This window comes from Montipora capricornis, chromosome 7 (assembly GCF_036669925.1).
Source record: "Montipora capricornis isolate CH-2021 chromosome 7, ASM3666992v2, whole genome shotgun sequence".
NCBI classification, from domain to species: Eukaryota; Metazoa; Cnidaria; class Anthozoa; order Scleractinia; family Acroporidae; genus Montipora; species Montipora capricornis.
Window position 1 is genome coordinate 35,379,359 of NC_090889.1, and position 20,332 is coordinate 35,399,690.

The 20,332-nt window shown below is 40.1% G+C and overlaps 1 long non-coding RNA gene and 1 pseudogene across 1 annotated transcript in view; one reads left to right on the forward strand and one right to left on the reverse strand.

Moving 5' to 3' along the window:
• The first annotated feature begins 1,548 nt into the window (after positions 1-1,548).
• LOC138057061 (uncharacterized) overlaps positions 1,549-20,332 on the forward strand; it is a 366,889-nt gene continuing 348,105 nt past the window's right edge. The window contains exon 1 of the long non-coding RNA XR_011133594.1: positions 1,549-1,929. This is a non-coding gene — a long non-coding RNA (uncharacterized lncRNA). The remainder of the gene's footprint in view (positions 1,930-20,332) is intronic.
• LOC138057876 (uncharacterized) lies at positions 7,490-9,197 on the reverse strand (annotated as a pseudogene).

Below are 20,332 nucleotides of genomic sequence, written 5' to 3' on the forward strand. Positions count from 1 at the left end.
GCGAATAGAAGAGCAGTGAGATTCAGGGATTTTTAATAGAACACGGATGAGTGGCTACTGGCTCACGGTGACTCGCGGAATTTGTCGAAGAAGACTTTGTATGGAGAAATCATGCCTTCTTGATTTATTTGGGTCCTTTGAGAACAGGTACAAATAATTTCCTCAGTATACTGGACTTATCTAGAACACATTTTAGTCAAGAATTTGCCCTTAATCGTATTTAGAATCAATTTTTAATTCGGTTGTTTCAAACACCGATATCCTTTCAAAATATCTCTAATAAATCAAAAACATGAATGATAGCATGTAAAAGGCCTGATTTCAGTGAAACATCTAGAATTTTAGAAAAAAAATAGTGCTTTATTTATTTGGCTGCTTGATCGAAGCTACCCAGGTTTATAAATTTAATGCTGGGGATAACCCTGCGATGGACTGGCATCTCATCCAGGGGGGAGTAGAAATACTCCTAGTCGCTTCATTCTACAGAAACTGGAGATAAGCGCCACCCTGGTGGGCCTTCTAGGTTCGTAGAAGACTTCACCTTTACCTTCCAGATGATAAAGGGAGCGAGTCGTAATGGATATATGAAAGTTAGGTATAATTAAGCTACTCTTGAAACAACGGATTGTTTGAGTACACCATGTCATGAAAGCTACTCATTACTGGACGTGAAAAACTACCAATGCTCTGGTTAAGGTTGGCATAGTAATAAAAACAGGTGACGGGTCACGCAAAATATCACCATTCATTGACTTTTCTCGGATGTAGATTTTTGAAAATCTCGCTGGACGAATTGTAATCATTTGTCGCGAAAATTGACATTTTTTAACGGAATACGCATTAGTTAAAGTACGACTTGTACGGTTGTCTGGGTTCCACCTGTTCCTCGGTTTGGGGATGCATCAAGAAAATGTAATGTCCAGAAGATCAACCAGTTATTTTCAACTGGTTTCAATGCAAAGTTTTCAACTTGCACAAGGTCGCCACTCAATTGAAAGTTGATCACAACAGGCACTTTCTGCGTTCCGGTTAACTTTAGTTCTCAGTCTGTTAAACCTTCCACTACAGTAACCCTACACGGTTGAGTTTTCTTTCCGGTTGCGGTTTCGCATTTTTGTGGCCAGTGTGTACACGGTAGCCACTAGCCTGTATAGTACCACCCACTGTGGTTTGTTTACAGTGGCACGCACTATAATATGGGCTAAATTTAGAAAATGCTTCGCTAGGCCTGTATTATGACCCTCAAATTTTTCATTCTGCGAATAAGGCATTTGCGTGACAATCGATATTTGGGTTATCAATGAAACTGTCTGCGTCTTATGTGCTTAATCTGCAGATGAATTGGTGTTAATTGTCTTTAATCGGGACAAAATAAATAAATATTAACCTTAGAATGACAGCTTATTAGGCGCACGTTCACGTCATGAAAAAATACAGTAAAATTTAGTCAACAGATTTGAAACGTATCATTGAAACTTAAGTAGAAATAAGTAAGGAGATAAAATGCTATTTACAATAAAAAAAAATATAAAAAATATATATATTATGGCTGGTCACAACAGCTTTTCACACGTTCAAAAATGCTATCTTATTATATAAGCGTACGTTTAATTTAATTTGAAGCCATAAACGTTACTTCTTATAATTAATTTTTTATCTAATTTGGCCGAAATTGAAATACTCAGATCTAGGTAGTGTCCATTTCTTAAGACCACATGGGACCTCATGATTTTGCTATTGTGGCCTCTCAGTCTGTATCTTTCTTTTGGTGTATTAATTATTTTCTTTGTATTTGACGAGGCAAAATAAAACAAAATATGAACTTTAAATAAATAAATTTGATCCTACTACGAGCTGCGAGGTTGCTGTTTTTTCTTTTATGTAATTATAACTTTTCCTACCACAGCGAGTCTTATTTCAGTCTAAAAGGTTCTTTTTTCATTTCCCAGTCGCTCTGATCTTGCGAATGGTTTCACAATGACCGAGAGTGGGGAAGGACGATACTCTACCGCACAGATACGCCTTTCCGAGACAGCTGCTAATCAGACCAGCAGTTTGAGTCACACTGAGGCAAACGCTGCCGAAGACTCTGTATACTCTGGTGATGGTGGCGCTTCGCAGGCGACCGAACAGAGCCAACTTATGGGTGTAGGTGCCAACCAAGCCAATGGACTGAGGAATGCTGTCGTGGGAAGTGCTGTGCAGAGTATAATGTCGAGCCAATTAAATCAACCCAGTGAGGCGATTGGTGGATCAAACATCCACAGAGCAGAAAGCGCCTGTCACGCTAGTGGAGACAGCTCACCTGTGCAAGAACAAGGTGACGGATATGCAGGAGCACAGGCGCCAATTCTACTCCCTTATTTCCAGCCAGGCGAAGCCAATTTAGTCTCTTCTATGGGGAACACGAAAAAGCCTACAGAGAATTGCTGCAGTACCTAGGAGATAAAATGATGGAATTAACAACTTAAGAGGCAAGAGGCACATGTCAATAATAACAACAACAAAACAACAACAATAATAATAATAGCAATAATTCATTATATTAATTAATTAATAATTGCGTTCGACATTAGGAGTAAGAACTTTCTAATTTGGGTATCCTGTGCATAGGGAGGCTTCAGGAAGTTTTCATTTTTCGTTCGTGCCCTTTTTCAGTGCCATCTTGAAAGACGTCATAGTGCATTGATACGTCATATGCGCAAACTGTTTGTGTAGAGTTAGCACACTGATTTTTGGCAAGGGAAATTTCTCAGTAATTATAATCCTTCACACAATTCCAAAAGAACTCAGATTTTGATAGATTTTGTGACGCTCCACGTCGGCAATACTCCAGAATACCCGGCCACTACTTTTCATAGGAATAGATATGCCTCGTTCTTCAAACGATGGCGCTTTAAGAAGACAATACTCGATGCTTTTTATTTCCGCACTTAATTGTGATTCAGAATCTAGCCTAGGGCAAAGTATTTCAATCCCATCACGTGATTCATAGTATTCGGCGCTTATTTAAACTATCTCAAGAAATAAGTACATGCTCCTATCCTCAAACCTCGGTCCTATAATATTGCTTCTTTCGCTACCCTTCTCCTTTGCTTCCAAGGCGACTGTCACGTCAACAATCCGAGATTACTACTGGTTATTTCCATTATTTGAGCGAGTGAGTGTAATTCTGAGGACGACTGTCTTAGGTGACACTGACTGGTGTTTTGACAACCTGGGCGAACGTCGTTTTCAGTGTAATAGCAGTAGATGATATAGATATTCTGGTCGTTGATGTAAGTGGTCAACGAAGTCGTAATGTTATTGGTCTTCTGTCGGTTAAGCCCTGATGTCATTGGCCGTACAGACTGTAACCAGCTAGTGATTGGTGCTATTTTAGTGGTGTCTGCTCTAAGTTAAAAACAGAGCTTTCCCAGCATGGTTCATTGGTAGTAATTAATGCTTTACGTAGCGCATTCAGCCTGAATCCTAGTCGATTCTTTGGTCCCTCTGTAAATGGTGTTCAGCAATGTTATTGTCCTCTGGGTTAGGGTCTAAAAACACTCGGCTGTTCCTCGTGTTTTTTAGCAGGCACCGTCCTTAAGACAGACACGACACATAGCAGAAAGTACTTGATTAACGCATCATTAAGGCGTACATTTGTTAGATAGTGTTAAATTGGGTCTTTTTCGATATTGCCTTAGAAATAATTATATTTTATACATAGTTTAAGATGTTTGGTCATCTAGTTTATGAAGTTTCGATAAGATTACAACTTTTCTAGTGTTTTTTAGCATATATTTTAACTTTTATAATAATGGTCCTTTTGGCGTCTTTTGAGATAATTTGTGTGCCTTTTGCAAGGATGTATTTTATTTTTTTTGCAATTAAGTCGACCGCCAACTTTCTTAATTAATGAAGTGATTTACTGTGCGGAGTTCATCTGTTTAAAGGACCCTTTTGCGCGAGGTGACAAAAACTCTCACGCTCGTGTTTTCCAGAGGGCCGCCACGCAGCTCTCGTAACGACTCTCGGGATTGGTTCAGAAAACAACGAAGACAAAGAACGATACAAAAGAAACAATGCACCCTGAGCATAAAAACAAAGGCATCCAATGAAATTAGAGGTTGTAAAGAGCTGCGTCCTGACTGGTTTAAGAGGTTCAACATTTGTTTGGCATGCGATCAGCATCCATGATTGTTTTAAGCAAATGTCGAAGGCGTTTGAATAGGTTGTTTGATTTTGTTGGAAGCGTTCCTGAAAATGTTGAAACCCTTTCAACAATCCATTCAACAAATGAAAAATATGCACATGCACACGTCTGGCTTTAAAATTCAGTCAATGTGAGCCCATCGCCAATTGAGTAACGTTGTAGTTTAATATAGTGGCGTTTTTGCTGCCGTAGCCATCGTCGTTTCTTGACCCTTCGACTCCCAGAAGTGATCGCTGTGTAATCTTCCTCACAATTTCAATAAAATGTCAGTCAGATGGGTATTGAGAATGAAGAATGTTATCAGCTTAAGAGGTGTGATCTTGAAAAAACACCAAGTTATCATGATTACCCAAACAAGAAACCAAATGCACTAGTTAGGAGAATAAAACACAATTTTCTCGAGCGGCGGTGAAGCTGCGAGTAAGATCTAAAACTGTGACTTCTCCACATCCCGATCATACCGACTCACAGACAAAACTGAGCGGGACAAACATCGGTTTCCTCGCGCCAGGAGCCCATTACTCGAAGCCTTCACTGCCCGTGTTGAGTAGTGCCGCTATGAAAAAAATATCCCACCAGCGACGCAGGCTGTCATAATATTAGGGAGCTTACGAATCAACGACGTTTGCACGACGACGCCGTTAGATTGCGTGACATGACCTCTGCGCATGCCTATATGGGCCCTCGCCAGAGTCGCGCCAAAGTCGACGACGTTGGTGAGCGCGATTTGCCGGCGTCTCGAAAATAACAGGACGTAAGGTTAGTTGTTAAAGTTTTCTGAATGTTTCTCTCGATGCTTCAGGTTTTTTTTCCAAATAAATCATTGATCAAGTATCAATCAAGTTCTTGGCACATGTTTTTGATTTTTTTCTGTTTTCATTCAACTGATTCAAGTGAGCACCTTCTGAAGGTACATGCATAAGGCAGGTACCGAAGCTACAACTAAACCATTGTAGATGGTGCCACCGACCGTAAATCAAGTCCATCATATGGTTTGTTATGATAGAAAGCTCAGGAACCGGTCTGGCAAAATGACAAACCAAATCTCCATATCGACAAGGATATGCATAGCGCTTGAGGTACATGCATAAGGCAGGTACCGAAGCTACAACTAAACCATTGTAAGTGGTTATCTCATCAGGCAGCTGCAGCTGTTCAGCAAGTTTATAAATGTCATCCCGGTAGAAACGAAAGTCGGCCTTGCACTCGTCGTTTGTTTTCTCGTCCAAATCAAACCTTTCATAGTTCCAGTACGGAAACTCTGGGTTTGTTGCCTTGTGGAAATCATATAAAAGCACAAATTCTTGTTCGTTTATGAAGCTTTTTTGATAAGCGTATGCAATACAAGCTCTCGTTTCTCTGAAGTTAGGCATTTTGGTTCGAATAACCTACCTTGTGAAAAGAGAAAAACAAACTTCAGAAACGGCGGGAAAATTTGCCACCCGCGAACAAACGTCGTCGTCTTTGCTGAATCGTAAATCCAAATTTCTACAGGACGACGACGCCGGACTATGACATGACTCAACGGCGCCGTCGTGCGAAAGTCGTCGATTCGTAAGCTCTCTATTAATTAATAGGGAACTTAAGCATCGACGACGAAATGGCAGGACGACGACTGCCGGAAGTGAAATTTTCGCGCGCGAATGTTCTGCGCAGGCGCGAACTAGCTTGAACGTCGTCCAGGGATCGTCGACGACGAAATTCTTGTGGGTTTGGCGTTCTCGTGAAAACGTAAGTGCAAAACAATGCTTTTTGCTTATAAATCACTTTTGTTTCCCATTTTAAATGAGAAACACTGAAAGTAGAACCTTTGGGGTTCCCAGCTGGCCAATTGTTGAATTCGTATCGTCGATTCTTCCCATACTAAGCACGAATATCCTTTCAGGTTCAGGTTGATGAAATCTGCAATGGCGGCAAAGCAACACCAACCTCTTGAAAAGAAATGTAAGGCCGAATCTTTTGAGAACTTAACCAAGTGAATTGATATTTTAGTACTTTTTATCCTCTTACGTTTTGAACTAAAATATTTCACCCTCATTTTATTATAGCTACCACGAAATATCTCCAATGGACTTTCCAGCATGATGTGCTAATGTGCCGAGAAGCTATTGTAAGTGAACCTTACAGTTTCAGAGTTAGAAGTCCAGAGAGAGGACAAGTGTGGGATAGCATTGCCGTTCATCTCAACAGTCTTAATCAGCCAAAGTTTAGAGTCACTGGAAGAGCAGTTCGCGACCGCTACACCCTACTAACTTCACGACATAAACAGAAACTTCGCGACGAAGAAAAGGCGTCAGGAATTGAAATAGAAGAAACAGAACTGGATATCCTTTTGGAAGATATTCTTGAGCGAGAAAAAAACGCAAAAGAAAAGATCGACGAGCAGAGTGCAGAGAAAAAAGCGAAAGCCGCTCAGGAGAAAGAAGCTGCTGAAGAAATCAGGCTCCAAGCACTGCAAACATTAAAAGATAAAGGGAAAAGAAAAAGCGAGGACGGGAATCAAAAAGGACCCAAGATGAGAAGAAGAACATCTGATACCATCGAGTTTTTGGTTGAGAAAGCGGAGAAGGATAGAGAACTGAAGATGGAGGAACTGAAAATCAAAAATAGGGAAGTGGAGATTGCAGCAGCTAAACAAGATGAAGCAGCAAAACAACAACAGTCTATGTTTGCTTCCCTCATGCAACAAATGGAACGACAGCAGCAGCTGCAACAACAAAACATCCAAGCAATGCTCGCTCACCAAAACAATGTGCTGATGGCAATGCTGCAAAATAGCAACGCCAACTCCAAGTAAGCCTTGACTTCCTTACGTTTATATTTGCTACGGTTATTTATCAGAGCCTACTTGGAGTTGAATTTTGCTGTTTTCCAGTGTTGTGGTATGTTCGTATTAAATCGGTTTAGACCTTAGTATGTTGAGCTGAGAATTAGCTTTACCCCTTTGCAATTATCAACCTGCATTAATTTTAAAAGTCATAGTTGTGTTTATTATAGAAATACCCGAACTTTTTGGAAGGGCGTTTACACTGCGAAGAATTGGATCTATAATAAAAGTGTTGCTTTTTAAGTGACCTGGTGTTGAACGAATTTATTTCATTTAATTTTAAAGGTGAGCTGCACAATGAACAGGCAGATTCAATTTATTTTTCGCTTTACATTTGCATGTTGCCCTCCTTCACTATAGTAATACACTTCGTTGTATGATTTCAAAATAAATTCCCACAACACCAAACATGCTGACCCCTGTTTAAGTTCAACTGCAATAAGTAACCAGAACTAAGCCAAACTGATCCCCCTGGAGTCCTCACAATTTCCAAATGTTCTTTCGGAGGATGCATGGATGCTGGCTGGAGTCATGATAATAATGTTTAATTGTTATAGTCGGTGATCCATGATGCACATAATATTTCCACAATGATTGTATAAACATATTTCCTTTTACATGCATTTTTTGTTATTTCTTTGAGATTATAATTTATTTTGTATTCTGGGCTTAGAAAGGTAGGTATGCTGCCCTGAATATAATACAAACTTAGTTTCTTAAGTGAAATATGTATCAAGAGCTGGTGGTTCGAGGTCAAAGAATTCTGATGTCTTGTTGCCATATAAGCATGTGATTGCATTTCGAAGTATGACTGCAACTACATACATCTTGCCTACACTGTTTTGGAAAATTTTGAGATTTTTTTTAAAATCATTGAATTTGAGGAGTTGATGACATCTCCAAACAACCACTCAACCGAGCTTCTCACAGCACTCATGTTGGTGTTATACAGCTCCATATTTGGTGTCAGGATGCCATGTTTAAAGGGACCTTGAAGGTGTATTCTCAGAGGATATGCAGGGTCACCGTACACACAGAGGGGTACACCTGTAGGGCTAAATGCATACTGGCCAAGGTCACGAAGCAACTGAGAGTCTGTCAGCATGCCTGCATCATGTTTTCTTCCCTCTAGAAGGAAAATAATATAGGTATAATTTCCATCTAATAAAATGAGCACTACAAGTAACTGGGGCCAGCATAGAAATAAAACCGGTTATAATACAAGGTTAGATTGGCTACATGCACATAGCTTTAGTGTCTGTAACCAAGCTCCATAAGGTTGCACACTGTTTTATGAAGGGAGGCTTAAAATTGATGTGCATGTGGTTGCATTCATGCATGAATCTTGAAAGAGATGAGCTATCTACAACTTACCAACTGGGCCATACAAGTTTCCAATTAAGCCATTGGGCAAAGCAACGCTCTGGAATTTCAGGGCATGTACCCTTTTGTGCCCATTGTAGAGGATTCTCTGGTGTTCTCCAGGCCTGGATATAGGCCTCACCGTGCCATCAATGAATCCAAAGCAATTTGGTAATGGCGCTCCTTTAGCTGTGATAGCATCAACATAGCTTTGTAAGTTTGCAGGGCTCAAGACTTGATGGTTCCATTGTGGCCATGAGTATTGTACACAAAATCGATCATCTGGTTAGTAACCATGCTGAGCACTGGCACGGGTTTCGCAAATCGGACGATCATGTCTCCATATCTGCATGGATATGACAAGCGCTTAAGTAGCATACAAAGGCCTTCAACTCCATCGCACACCGAGCGCTGGTCACAGGTAAGAGTGTCAGGAATTTGTAAAACATTGTACAGCCGTGGAATATCTCGCTTTCGGAAGCGAAATTCCGCCAAACACTCAGATTCGTCGAGTTCTTCTAGATCAAAAGGTGTGTATGAGTCGTATGGAAAGTCTGCATTTTTTGAAACGTAGAGGTCGTTAAGAACAAGAAATTCTTCGTCATTGATCGTTCCATCGTCATGGCTTAAAAGAAGAAGATTGCGAACGTCTCTAAATGCCATGATGACGAGAAATGGGTACACCAGCGAAAAATCCGTCGACGATCCGAGGTTAAAATGCTTAAACTTTGTTTTTCCCGCTGAAAACGAAACCCTATACCCAGTCCATCGCGGTTCGCAAACGTCGTCGTCGTCGATTTCGTTGTCGATGCTTAAGTTCCCTAATATGCGACGTCCAGTGAGGTGCTTCTATATGCGAGGTGCTCCTGAAAAAGAAAGATAACGGAAATGGTTGACTCACAAGGTTTATATGGAAGATGATATTTGATGATAATCGGAATAAAATCAGAGAGCTTCTTGGCAAGAAAAAGGGCATCGTCGAGTTACCGCTTAAAGCCTGAATTTCACAAGGGCATAAACATGACAAACCATATATACATGTAAACGCAAGCGCAGAAAAGCATTTGCTGACTAAATAGTCGTTACCACCATAGTTAATAAAGGGGACTGGTTTGGAAGCTCGGCAAACATCAAAGGAGCAAACAAAGATGCCAAGATTTTAGTTGGAAAGTCCACAACCGTGCAAAATCTTTTGTTTTGCGCTCATACACTATACATGAATTACATAACCAACACTTTTCTATTCGTTAGTTCCCCAGGACGGAGAAAACAACTATTGTGTTTTGTGCACGGTCAAGGCCAAAAAAGGGGACAAAAACCTACAACAAGGAAAGTTTTCGGGTTCCATAACCATTTCCGTCTATTAACTATGTTACTACGAGTGAAAGCCCCGAAACTTTCCAATCGTATTTCTGGCACAAGTCAGAATTCCTTTTTGTATCTTCACGCGTCCACACACAATTGCAAGAGGAACGGATTGTTCTATCTTCTTAGCTTGGCGTGCTTAGGTCGTTACAGTTTTCACAAGTGTCGCAGGCAAGTCAGCAACAACTTGAATTAATAAGGTAATGGCTTGAGAGATTGATTTTTATTGTCACGCTAGGATCCAAAGACCAGGAATTTCTAACTTGTATCACGAGTCACGACATTTGCATAGACCGAGCTATTTTAAGATCAATTTTCCACCCAATTGAGACCTCCCAGGACATGGAATAGCTGTTCGTGCGGACTCAAACTGACGGAACTTTTTTTGCGAAAAATGACATTGTAATTAAAGAGCCGTCTAAAATTAGCTTGTGCTGTCTAAACGCCGTGATATAGGCCATGTCTGGAAGCTGTACAAGTGTGCTCCCCGTCATGGGCTCCGGACCTGCTCCTACTTATGCTCATGTATTTTCTGGTGAAAAACGGGCTTAAATATTCAAGTCTAAAGGCCTTATAATAATCCGCATATCTTTGCTAGCTTAACTTCAGTCAGCTATGCGGTGAAAGTACTCTTCATTAACTAGAGTTAAAGTGATGCTTCTTTTTTAGAAGCGGGTAATTTTTAAAGATTCGTTTTCCGACAGCAAGGCACGAATTGCGCGCGCTGCAAGTGTGAAAAAAGCTTTAGTACACAGCAAATAAATTCCTTCTTTATAGTATTTTGAAATGTTGCTTTTGTTTTTGTTTTTTCATAATAAGTTGAAAAACGATAAGAGGAGTTTCACCTACATCTACATATTCCAGCACTCGGGAAAGTCCCTTTTTGACCTATGGCTGTTCAGGGACGGCGGAGTGTATCTTGTATTGGGGGTGGGGGTGGGGGTGGGGGGCTAACAAGCAAGCAAGCAAGCGCCGGAGACGCTAACTCGTAGGGGGTGTTCTGGAGGAATTCTCCGCCAAAAAATTTTGAAGTCTCGAAGCTCGGAAATGCTACTTTCAGCATTCTTGACGAGAAAGATGATCAAAAAAATAAACGTGGATCAACCGTAAAATGACAGATGTTTTACTACTTATTTTTATTTTTTGCTTGAAATGGAGGGGGGGGCTGAAGCCCACCCAACCCCCCTGGCTCCGTTCTCCCTGCTGTTTCTGCTGATGTGGCCTCATACACCACAAGCCTTTTTGGAGACATCACTGCCAAGCCGGCCACTTCTGCTGGAGAGAACAGGACAGCCCACAACACCCGGGACTACATCCCCTACTCTTATCGAATATGTAACTTCCCACAGGGAACTAATGAACATGAAAGATATTTATGAGACGGGGCCTACGGTTTACAGCCCTTATCTGAAAAGACTTGAAAGTCTAACCATTTGAAGATGAAATTACAAAGGTAGCACTTTCTCCTCACTATTTTAAGTTCCTGAGTATTGATTCCGCCGGGGTTCGAACCTGCGACCTCCCGCATGACAGGCCGATGCTCAACCAACTGAGCCACCGGTGCGCTAAAGTGTCAGTTTTGAGGTTCATCCTTGTTCTCGTGCGCATACCCTAAAGGCCGCGATTCTTTTGGTCAGCAGCGAGAATAAACGAGTCATCTGATTAGTGCTTAATGCTTTCTTTTGCACCTACGGGTTGAACTACAAATTGAACGAAATTAGAGACCGCCAACTCTACAAAATCGACGAGTTGGCTGAGTTCGTTGAGCAGCAGTACCGTCTTCTCGGATAAGGACTATAAACCGTGGACCTCTTGTCACAAGCCATGGATTAACTTTATCACTATGCGATAAGAGGGAATTTAAGATCTACGACGGCGACGGTCGACGAAAACTTCACCTCAAAATGTAACTTGTCTTTCGCGATTATTCAGTCTCGTTCACGTCCCGGTCCTACAATGTTGGCGAAGTGTCCTAAAACATAAATTGGTACGAGCGGTTTCAGAGTTAAAATAGAGAATGAAGGATACTCTGTATTGCATGCTTACGTTGTCGTCAAAACCTCAGATTTGGTGATTTCGCGTTGTTGTTATGCAGAGGACCGCTAAGATATTTGCTAAAATCCGTGCCGCACGTGCAGCACGATTATTTATGCTCTTTTAACCAATGATATTACTGGTTTGTGGCGATGTTGTAGTCGTAGCCGTCGCCGTTTCTTAAATTAGGGACCTTTAGATTCTACGACGAGGACGAGAACGAGTACGAGTTTTGACTGCCCGTTTTTAGCGAAAATTCTAAGGAAATTTATAACTTACTCTTTGTTAGTAGTATAGTTTGCTCAGTTATTCTTATTGCTGGTAGCTGCGCCTTTTTGCTCATCAAAAAATGCCAAAACTACTACCGTGTTGCTGACTTGTTTTGATTCGACGACATTTTTGCAAAACCTGGTACTAAAATGACGACGGGATCACGTTTTTCCCGCCAAAATGACGCTACTTTGCGCGCGCTCAATGTTGTCTCATAAAAAATCTCGTTCTCGTAGTCGTTCTCGTACTAGAATCTAAAACTATTCCCTAAGAGCAGGGCACGGATTTCCCGGTGTTGTGGTCTGGTATGAATTCTAAAGGGCTTTATAATTCAGAGAGACTAAAGTCTTTGACTGTAATTATGTACCCTGTTGAAAAAGTGTTACCCATCTACCAGGTTGCCATTAGTTGAAAGGTGCTAATTAATCGTTTTCCAGAAGCGGATGACGCACGGTTTATCGTTGAATGTTGCAAAATATTGAATCGCGTGTTAAAAGCAAAAAATCATCGTCTTGTGGCTCGTCGTCCACGTATCTTCAAATTTGGTTACCGTTAATGATCCAATGGACAAGCCCCCTCAAATGAATGCCTCTTACGTAATACTCCCCCCACCCCGGCCTCCAAGCAGTTAAGTTTGTTTAACTTTGGACGCCACTCTCCAATAACCTCTCCTTCTCGGTTTAATAGACTCACCCCCTCCCCCCACTTCCCACAACAACTACAAACTACTAGGAAATAGAAAAAAAGTAGGGTAAAATTAATCACTTTTTTTCATGTTCAATTTTTTTGCTTGATTAACACCCTACAAGGGATTGCACGTTGCAGCCTACTTCAATGCCAAGTTCTGAGTCATGATCTTTAAAAGGCTTACACGTAGCAATGGATGGACTGGATGGTCTTTCATGTATAAGCTCAGCTGGAACGTTTTACCGAACGCTTTTTAGTTTGATCAGCTTTTAACCGTAAGAGGTTTAAACTCCTGTTATCTATTAAAAGCCCCTCCCTCTTGGACTTCTAAAATGAAACGGCCGCTCCAGTCGTCCATTGGATCAATTACGGTATTTCACACCGTTGTAGGGAGTTTACGAAACCGGACGACAGCTGCGACTTCAACAACGTTACAAAACCAGAATATCATTGGTTAAACGAGCAAAGGAAAAATAATCGTTTAACACGTGTGGGGTGTTGATTGCGGAGATGCATTAATTATTGTTTTGTGAGTTCTTGTCCTTCTCGACGTCGGATTTCGTTAGTTCAACTGTATTGAAGTGTTAAAAAAGAAAAAAAAAAACTTCGTACCTATTTGTGTATATCCAATAAGTCAAGTACGCCAGCGAAGATTAGACGGGATGACAGGATGATTCTTTGCGAAAAACGTGAGTTCTTTAGAGATCTATGGCGTTACTAGTCTATCATTAGTAATCTCCTAGGGACTGTTTGAACGGAGGGAAGAACCTAGAAAGAACCTAGTGGACAAAGCAATTTTTTGCGTGCTTTTCAATGCTGAGTATTTCGGTTTGGGTTTTGGTTCACAGCCGGTAGAACAAGGTTGCTGAACACTGGCAGCTGGAATTTCTAGGACTAGAATTATCCGAAGGGAAGTAGTTTACATGGATGCGCTAACCTGAGCAAAGTACTCTCTTGTGGGAAAGTGTCGTATTAACTCTGGGGTTAAAGTTGAAACAGAAAATATGTACAGGAAAAATAATATTTATATTTCACATTAGAAGTCAAAAAATGTTTTAGAAAGTTATTACCTCCTTCATTATATTTCCTGTCGGTAATTATAGGAAAAATCAACACGGCTTTTAAGCCCATTAGCTTAAAAATCCAATCATCGTTTTCCTTCACAAAATGTGTGTGACTCATGGCACATCGCACAACAACATCATCAGCAGCGGCCGAATCCTTTGACATTTGACAATTAACTATTTTTTTATTTTTATTTTGTCTAATTAAAACCCATAATTTGGTACCTCTTAGGGGTGAACAAAGAATTCACATGCACCACGCCCACTAGACAGGATCTTGGTACCTCTTAGGGGTCTTTTCAAAATTTCCGACGAGCACCCCCGTCCTTTCTATGTGGGAGAAACTGGCGAGTCGAACTGGGAATTCTACGAGTCGAACACAGAAAACAAAGACTCGAACAGAAGTATCGGTGTGTGGAAACGATGAAACGCTGTAACGAAACGAGGAGTCGAAGACTTTGTCCACGATCGACCTTCATACCCTGGGGACGAGGTTGTCCTCCCACGCGGACTTCGTCAACGGAGGGTCTCTGGTCTCTGACAACATAAGTGTTTCCAGTGTTGGACCAATATAGTGGATACGTTTACAAATCAGGAAATGTTTCACAAAGCCTTGATGTTCGTGGGAAAAATTCGATGTTGATCACTCTTAACGGGATTAAAGGTTTAAAATTCTTTGTAGAACACGGAAAATCGTCAGCCAAGGAAGGAAGTAAAAAGCCTTACAACTGCTTAACATGATTGCTGTGTTGGAATCTGTCAGGGTCAGGGTCCCAAGAACCATTGGTTTAAATATGCTCTTTGCACGTTTTCGACATTGGTTTAGCACAAATAAGTAGAATACGTCAACAGATCAGGACTTTGTGATGACCAAACAAGCGTAACCACAATATATAAGTGCACGTTATAAATAAGTTTTAAAGAGGGCATCCTGTCGGTGTACGTTGGATCAGTGGCTTGATCTGATTGGCGTAATTATAAGTCGAGAACTAAATATTTTGAGCAAGGACCGATACAACGTAGATCATCCTTCACCTGTACACCACTTAATTAAATCAAGTCTACGTTTTATCGGCTTGCTCTTGCTCAAAATTATAAATAAGTACATTATTGTATGACCTTGCAGCAACCAGTGATCTTTGTTTTGTGGCTTTTCATTATCAGCACAGCCAATCAAAAACGAAATTTGGCCACTGACAGACTAACGGGGTGCGCTGTCGATAAACTTAATGACGTTACGCGCTAACAGGAAACTAAACGGGCCGTCGAGGTGCCGAGTACTACGTGCAACATTTTATGAGATTCGCAATTTTTTTCTAGTCAAGATTGCTTTGAATCAGGAAGCGCACACACAAAATATCTGTTAAAAAAAGAGATCCTGCTTTTACAAGATCATCGTATTGGTGAGTGTCCGAGATAAATAATTGTTAGCATTAACGTAGACATCTTGAGTAAATATTCGCATAATAATATTCCACGTTTGTAGCTAATACGGTACTGAGATTTTCATCGACTGAATAGATTCAACTTTTTTGTAATGCCAAAATTTTTGCGATTTGGATGTCCTTTTTGGTAGTTTGATCAAAGGAGATTTTCGTGTTGTTTCTCATAATAGCTCATGGTACGGTACGTGTACTATGCAAAAGAACCCGCACACTTGTCGCAAAGAGTAGGGCATGTTGTGTGTTGTGGTCTGTCTTCTGTGGTGTATCATGGTTGGGAGGATAAATGCTCGGAGATATTAGCTACACCAAGCTACTCTACAAATCCGAGGGTAAATAAAGATATATGATATGATGATGATATGCGACGGTAGAACAAACGCTCCAGGGCTTGGCACTTGTTTGTGTGCGTTGCTGAATCATACTAACAACTATCGCGTGACATGGCCACGCGACAAAAACGCATCCCGAAGATAATTTGTACATTATTTGTCTTATGTACAGACTCCATTTACGATGTTTGATATAAACGTTTGGAATCGAAAGACACCACAAGATAGATCAGTGTTTTTCTTGCGTGTGCTAGCCTTAGTAAGTTGACTTGTAATCAGATTTTGTCAAATTGCGGATCTACTGCTGTTCCCGCGCTAAATATTATGACTTTTTGGAGCCTGATTTTTTATGTTGATTGTTTTGGCGATTTCTCCATAACACCAAACCAAAATTGAAAACCAGTCATTTATTATTTTTAAATTTTAAATCCTGGCTTTTCCACCGGATTTAGCTATCCATCCTGGGTACAGTTTACATAAAATACCTCTAGGTCGTTAAAAAATTATTCTTGTGGTAACGAAATTACAGCATTTGATTTTGGCTTCTATTTATACACAAATTGTAATGGCCTGGTAAACCTGGTACACAAATTGTAATGGCCCGGTAAACTGGCTGAAGTGTTTATATAGAACATTCCCGCCCGGTTTATTGAGATGAATGTCAGGAATTTGTGTAAGTGCCGAGCTTGTAACTGTCAAAGTCACGCAAGGGAAAACTGGTTAATTTTCTTGATATGTTTTGGTTCGAAATGAAGGTCCATTTTAGCTCTAGCAAGTACAGAAAGGCATTTTAAAACAAAAAATGCAAAAATAATCATGTGATCATGCAAATCTGGCTGCGTTTTCACGAAGCAACCCACGAGTGATGACAGTTGTCATCACGCTTGGGTTGCTTTGAAGACGCAGCCAGATTTGTATGATCACAGAATTATTTTTGCCGGGGGGCCAGGGCTTGCCCCTCCACTTTACCGAAAAGTAAAAACTCACAAGTATGAAATGTTGAAAATAGAATTTCTTCTTCCAGAAGTTTGAAACAGCAAGATGTCAATAATTCCGGATAGAATCATTGCTGATAAACTTTAATTACAGTACCATTTCCCCAGTTCCTATTTTTACTTCTTTTATTCGGTGATAAAAGCATCTAATCCGACGGATCGCTTCGGTGGACGAAGAGTTAAAATCCCATCGAAAATAACCGAGTTTACCCTTTTTTGGCCAGAAACTGGTACTGGCCGGAAACTGGGCAATAAACTGTACTGCGGATTCGGATTTTTGTAAAAATATCTGCGGATTGGCGGATTTTACGAAAATTAGCACGGATCGACGGATTCACTGACTCCTATTCCCCCCCCCCCCCCCCCTTCCGCCTCCCCCTCCCCTCTAAATTGTAATCCTTGTAAACGGGGCAAAGTTTACAAAACGTAGAGTTTGATGCGTTGTAATCCCTTGTAAATGGGGAAACGTTTACAAAAATATACAGTAATACTACTACTAGAACGTATTAAAACAACAACAAGCGCTCTTACCCTGATACTCTCATTTCCTAAACCATGGTTTCTTTCGCTGATTCACCGTTCGAATTCTCGTTGCTTCCTCCATCGTGCTTTTTAGAACCCTTAGTTTTAGCCTTCGGCATCGTGAAATTGTAGAGAGCTTTGTTGGTATTTTCCGCCAGAAACAGCATTTGAGACCGCTTTGCGGGCCGACTTGCAAATGCGAGCTCTATTGTCAATGTAAAAAGAGCCCTTACTCTATCAATCAACAGGTAATTACTTTTCACATGTTTTGACATCTAATCCCCCTACAGCGAAAAAACGTCCTAAATTGTATTTGCTTTATTTCTCAGAACTAAAATTTCATCGAATGAAACGCACGTTTCCAGTTTAACAGTGAGTTTTCATCCTTTTTCGCTGAAATTTGGCAAGAATGTTGCCCGATAATGTGGCAAAAAAAACCGTGTCGGAGAATTTTTTATGGAAATTATAATTTTTATTTTTGGAGGGTCAGTTGTCCTTTAAAGAGCGTCTTGTTACTGGGTTGCCAGTATGGCAATCCCAGTCGGAAAATGGGTGGGATTTGTTCGTTTAATTTTTTTCTTTTTCTTTTTTTTTCTTTTTACTGCGTTGCCAGTATGACAATCCCAGTCGGAAAATGGGTGGGATTTGTTGGGTGTCATGTCATGTAACGCGAATGGCGTTTTAGTGGATCTTTAAACAAAATATACCTTATGGAGCTCAATAATGGAAAGTCAGTTGGATAAACTAAGCAGTCGGTGAAAATAAATACCTGGAATCTTAAAAGCGACGAGTAATGGACTTCGACAACAAATGATCTATCACCCGTCGAGCCCAAATCAAAGTGAGCTGTATTTCTAATATTTTACCTAGTGTGCTGTTATATAGAACACTGAAACAAAATGGAAAATTCTCTGGTAACTTATGGGTTCAACAAAGACAGAGAACGAATCGAACACCTTAAGTGGATCTGTGATCAATTCGGCACAGTCTTCAGGTAAAAAAAAAATAATTATTGGAAATGTGACAGCCAAGAATGATTTGAAAGAGAGCTTGTCGTCTATTTTGTGCTTCATTATTCAAGGAAAAGGTTCTTCATGGAAACGGTTTGATCCTGAAATTTATTTTGTTGTAATATTCGGCATATTTGACACGATTGAGCTTCTTCTCTTCACGCACGTAATGAAAGAGGAAGGGGTTTTTGCCTCTAATAGCAAATATGTTGTTTGTTTCAAAAAATTGTTCGCTGGAAAAGGTGGCCTTTATGAATTCATCATGTTTATAATATGCGAGCTTAACTGGATAGTTTTTATGAAAATAGTAAAGCATTTTCGTGTCAAAATGAGGTTAGCGTCTTTCTGTTGTGTTAACTTAATTGAATATAAATATACATTCTGCCTCGTGAGTTTGTTTTTCTCGGCTGCCGTAGGCTTGATTTCCACTCTAAAAATTACCTCCAGAACCTACTATTTGCGTAGAATAAGCTTTTACAGTGATGTTGTTGTCTTCTGTGGTGATACTTGACGATTCGAGAACATTATGTGAAAGAATACTTGTAACGGGTCACACGCGTAACTTGATCGCCCAAACTTGCCCTATTATGCATAACATCCACCTGGCCTTTTGACATCCCATTGAAAAATTCGTAAAATATTGGCGGACCGTTCAATTTCTGTGAAATTTGAAAGGATGATTGCTAACGAATATAGAAAGATATTCACGATAACTAAAAATTCCTGTTTTAAGGATGAGAATTCGACGAAGAGGTAAATGCGACTAAATTTGTTGCGTGCGTTGCTATTTTTGTGATTTGATTGTTGTGCAAACTTTGACAGAGAAATAAAAAATAAAAAATATTAAATTATAAAAATATCTGGGGATATATCGTTAAAAAATCTTTATTTTTGGGGGTTATTTGAACATAAAAGATGCAACGCTTGACGATAAATATACTTTCGTTAATATTTGAAAGAAGAAAAATTTCGCTGGAATCGGGAAGTGGTGAAAATGAGCTAACAAATTTGCATACGTGCGTTGAAATGTGATAGGTGAGGAGACAAGAATTTTATTTCTCTGACAAATGATTTTGTCATTGTAGTGTAAAATGAGATTTATTTGGGAGTCCAACAATATTTCTTTAACGTCCTGGTTAATCCAATTTATTGCTACGACTTGGTAGTGCGAAGATTGTTTACATGAAACTCACGCTTTTTGCGAAATTTGAGTGTCATAAAATTACATCATTTGCGTGACAATATATTCATTTACTCCAACCCAAAAACGTTCAGATAGTAACAAACTTCATATTTATTAACCATTTCTTCCGCTTTTGCGCTTGTCAGCATTGTGATTTGCGATAATTCGCAAGTCTGTTTTTGTATCTAATGGATGTTCAGATTTTCAATTACATGGCCGCTCAACCTCGCGATTGTGTAAATAGTTCAGACCCTAGTTCAGATTTAGTTCTTCTCTGTCGACATTCTTTTTTCGCTTTGCCATCGTTGGCAAATAAAAGTTAAGTAACACTTTTACATTCGACGGCATTAACTTACCTCCCCGCTCGGACTTCGTCAGCGTTGCGTCTGCTACGACATAAGTTCACTACAGTGGAATATGTTTACAAATTTGGAAATGTTTGACTAACCCTTGATTTTCGTGGGAGAAATGAGATGTTGATGTTGATCAGTCTTAGAGACGTTAAAGGTTTAAAACTGTAAGTAGAAGACGTAAAATCGTCAGCCAAGGAAGAAAGTAAAAAGCCGGGGTTCCAAGAACCATTGGTTTAAATATGCTCTTTGTACATTTTCGACATTTGTTTTAGCACAAATAAGGAGAATACGTTAACAGATCAGAAATTTTACCCGCAGCCAAAGTGATCTCAAACGTACATGCGTAATCACAATAAGCATACATTATAATATGTATAGTAATGTATTACCCATCATAAGCTCGTGATTTAAATTTGTTTTGTGGCTATTCAGGCATCACAGCCAATCAAAAACGAGACTTGGCCACGAAAGACAGAAACAAAAAGGGAAAGGAAACGGGCAGTGGAGGTTACCGAGAACTATGTGGAACATTAATTTTAATTTTTTTTTTATCAAATCTCGTAATTTCTACCAGTCAAGATCGCTGTGAATCAGCAAGCACACACTGGCGAAATGTCTGTTAAATAAGAGGACCTGCTTTTGCAAGATCATCGTATTGGTGAGTATTCGAGATAAAACGGTTAGCATTCGC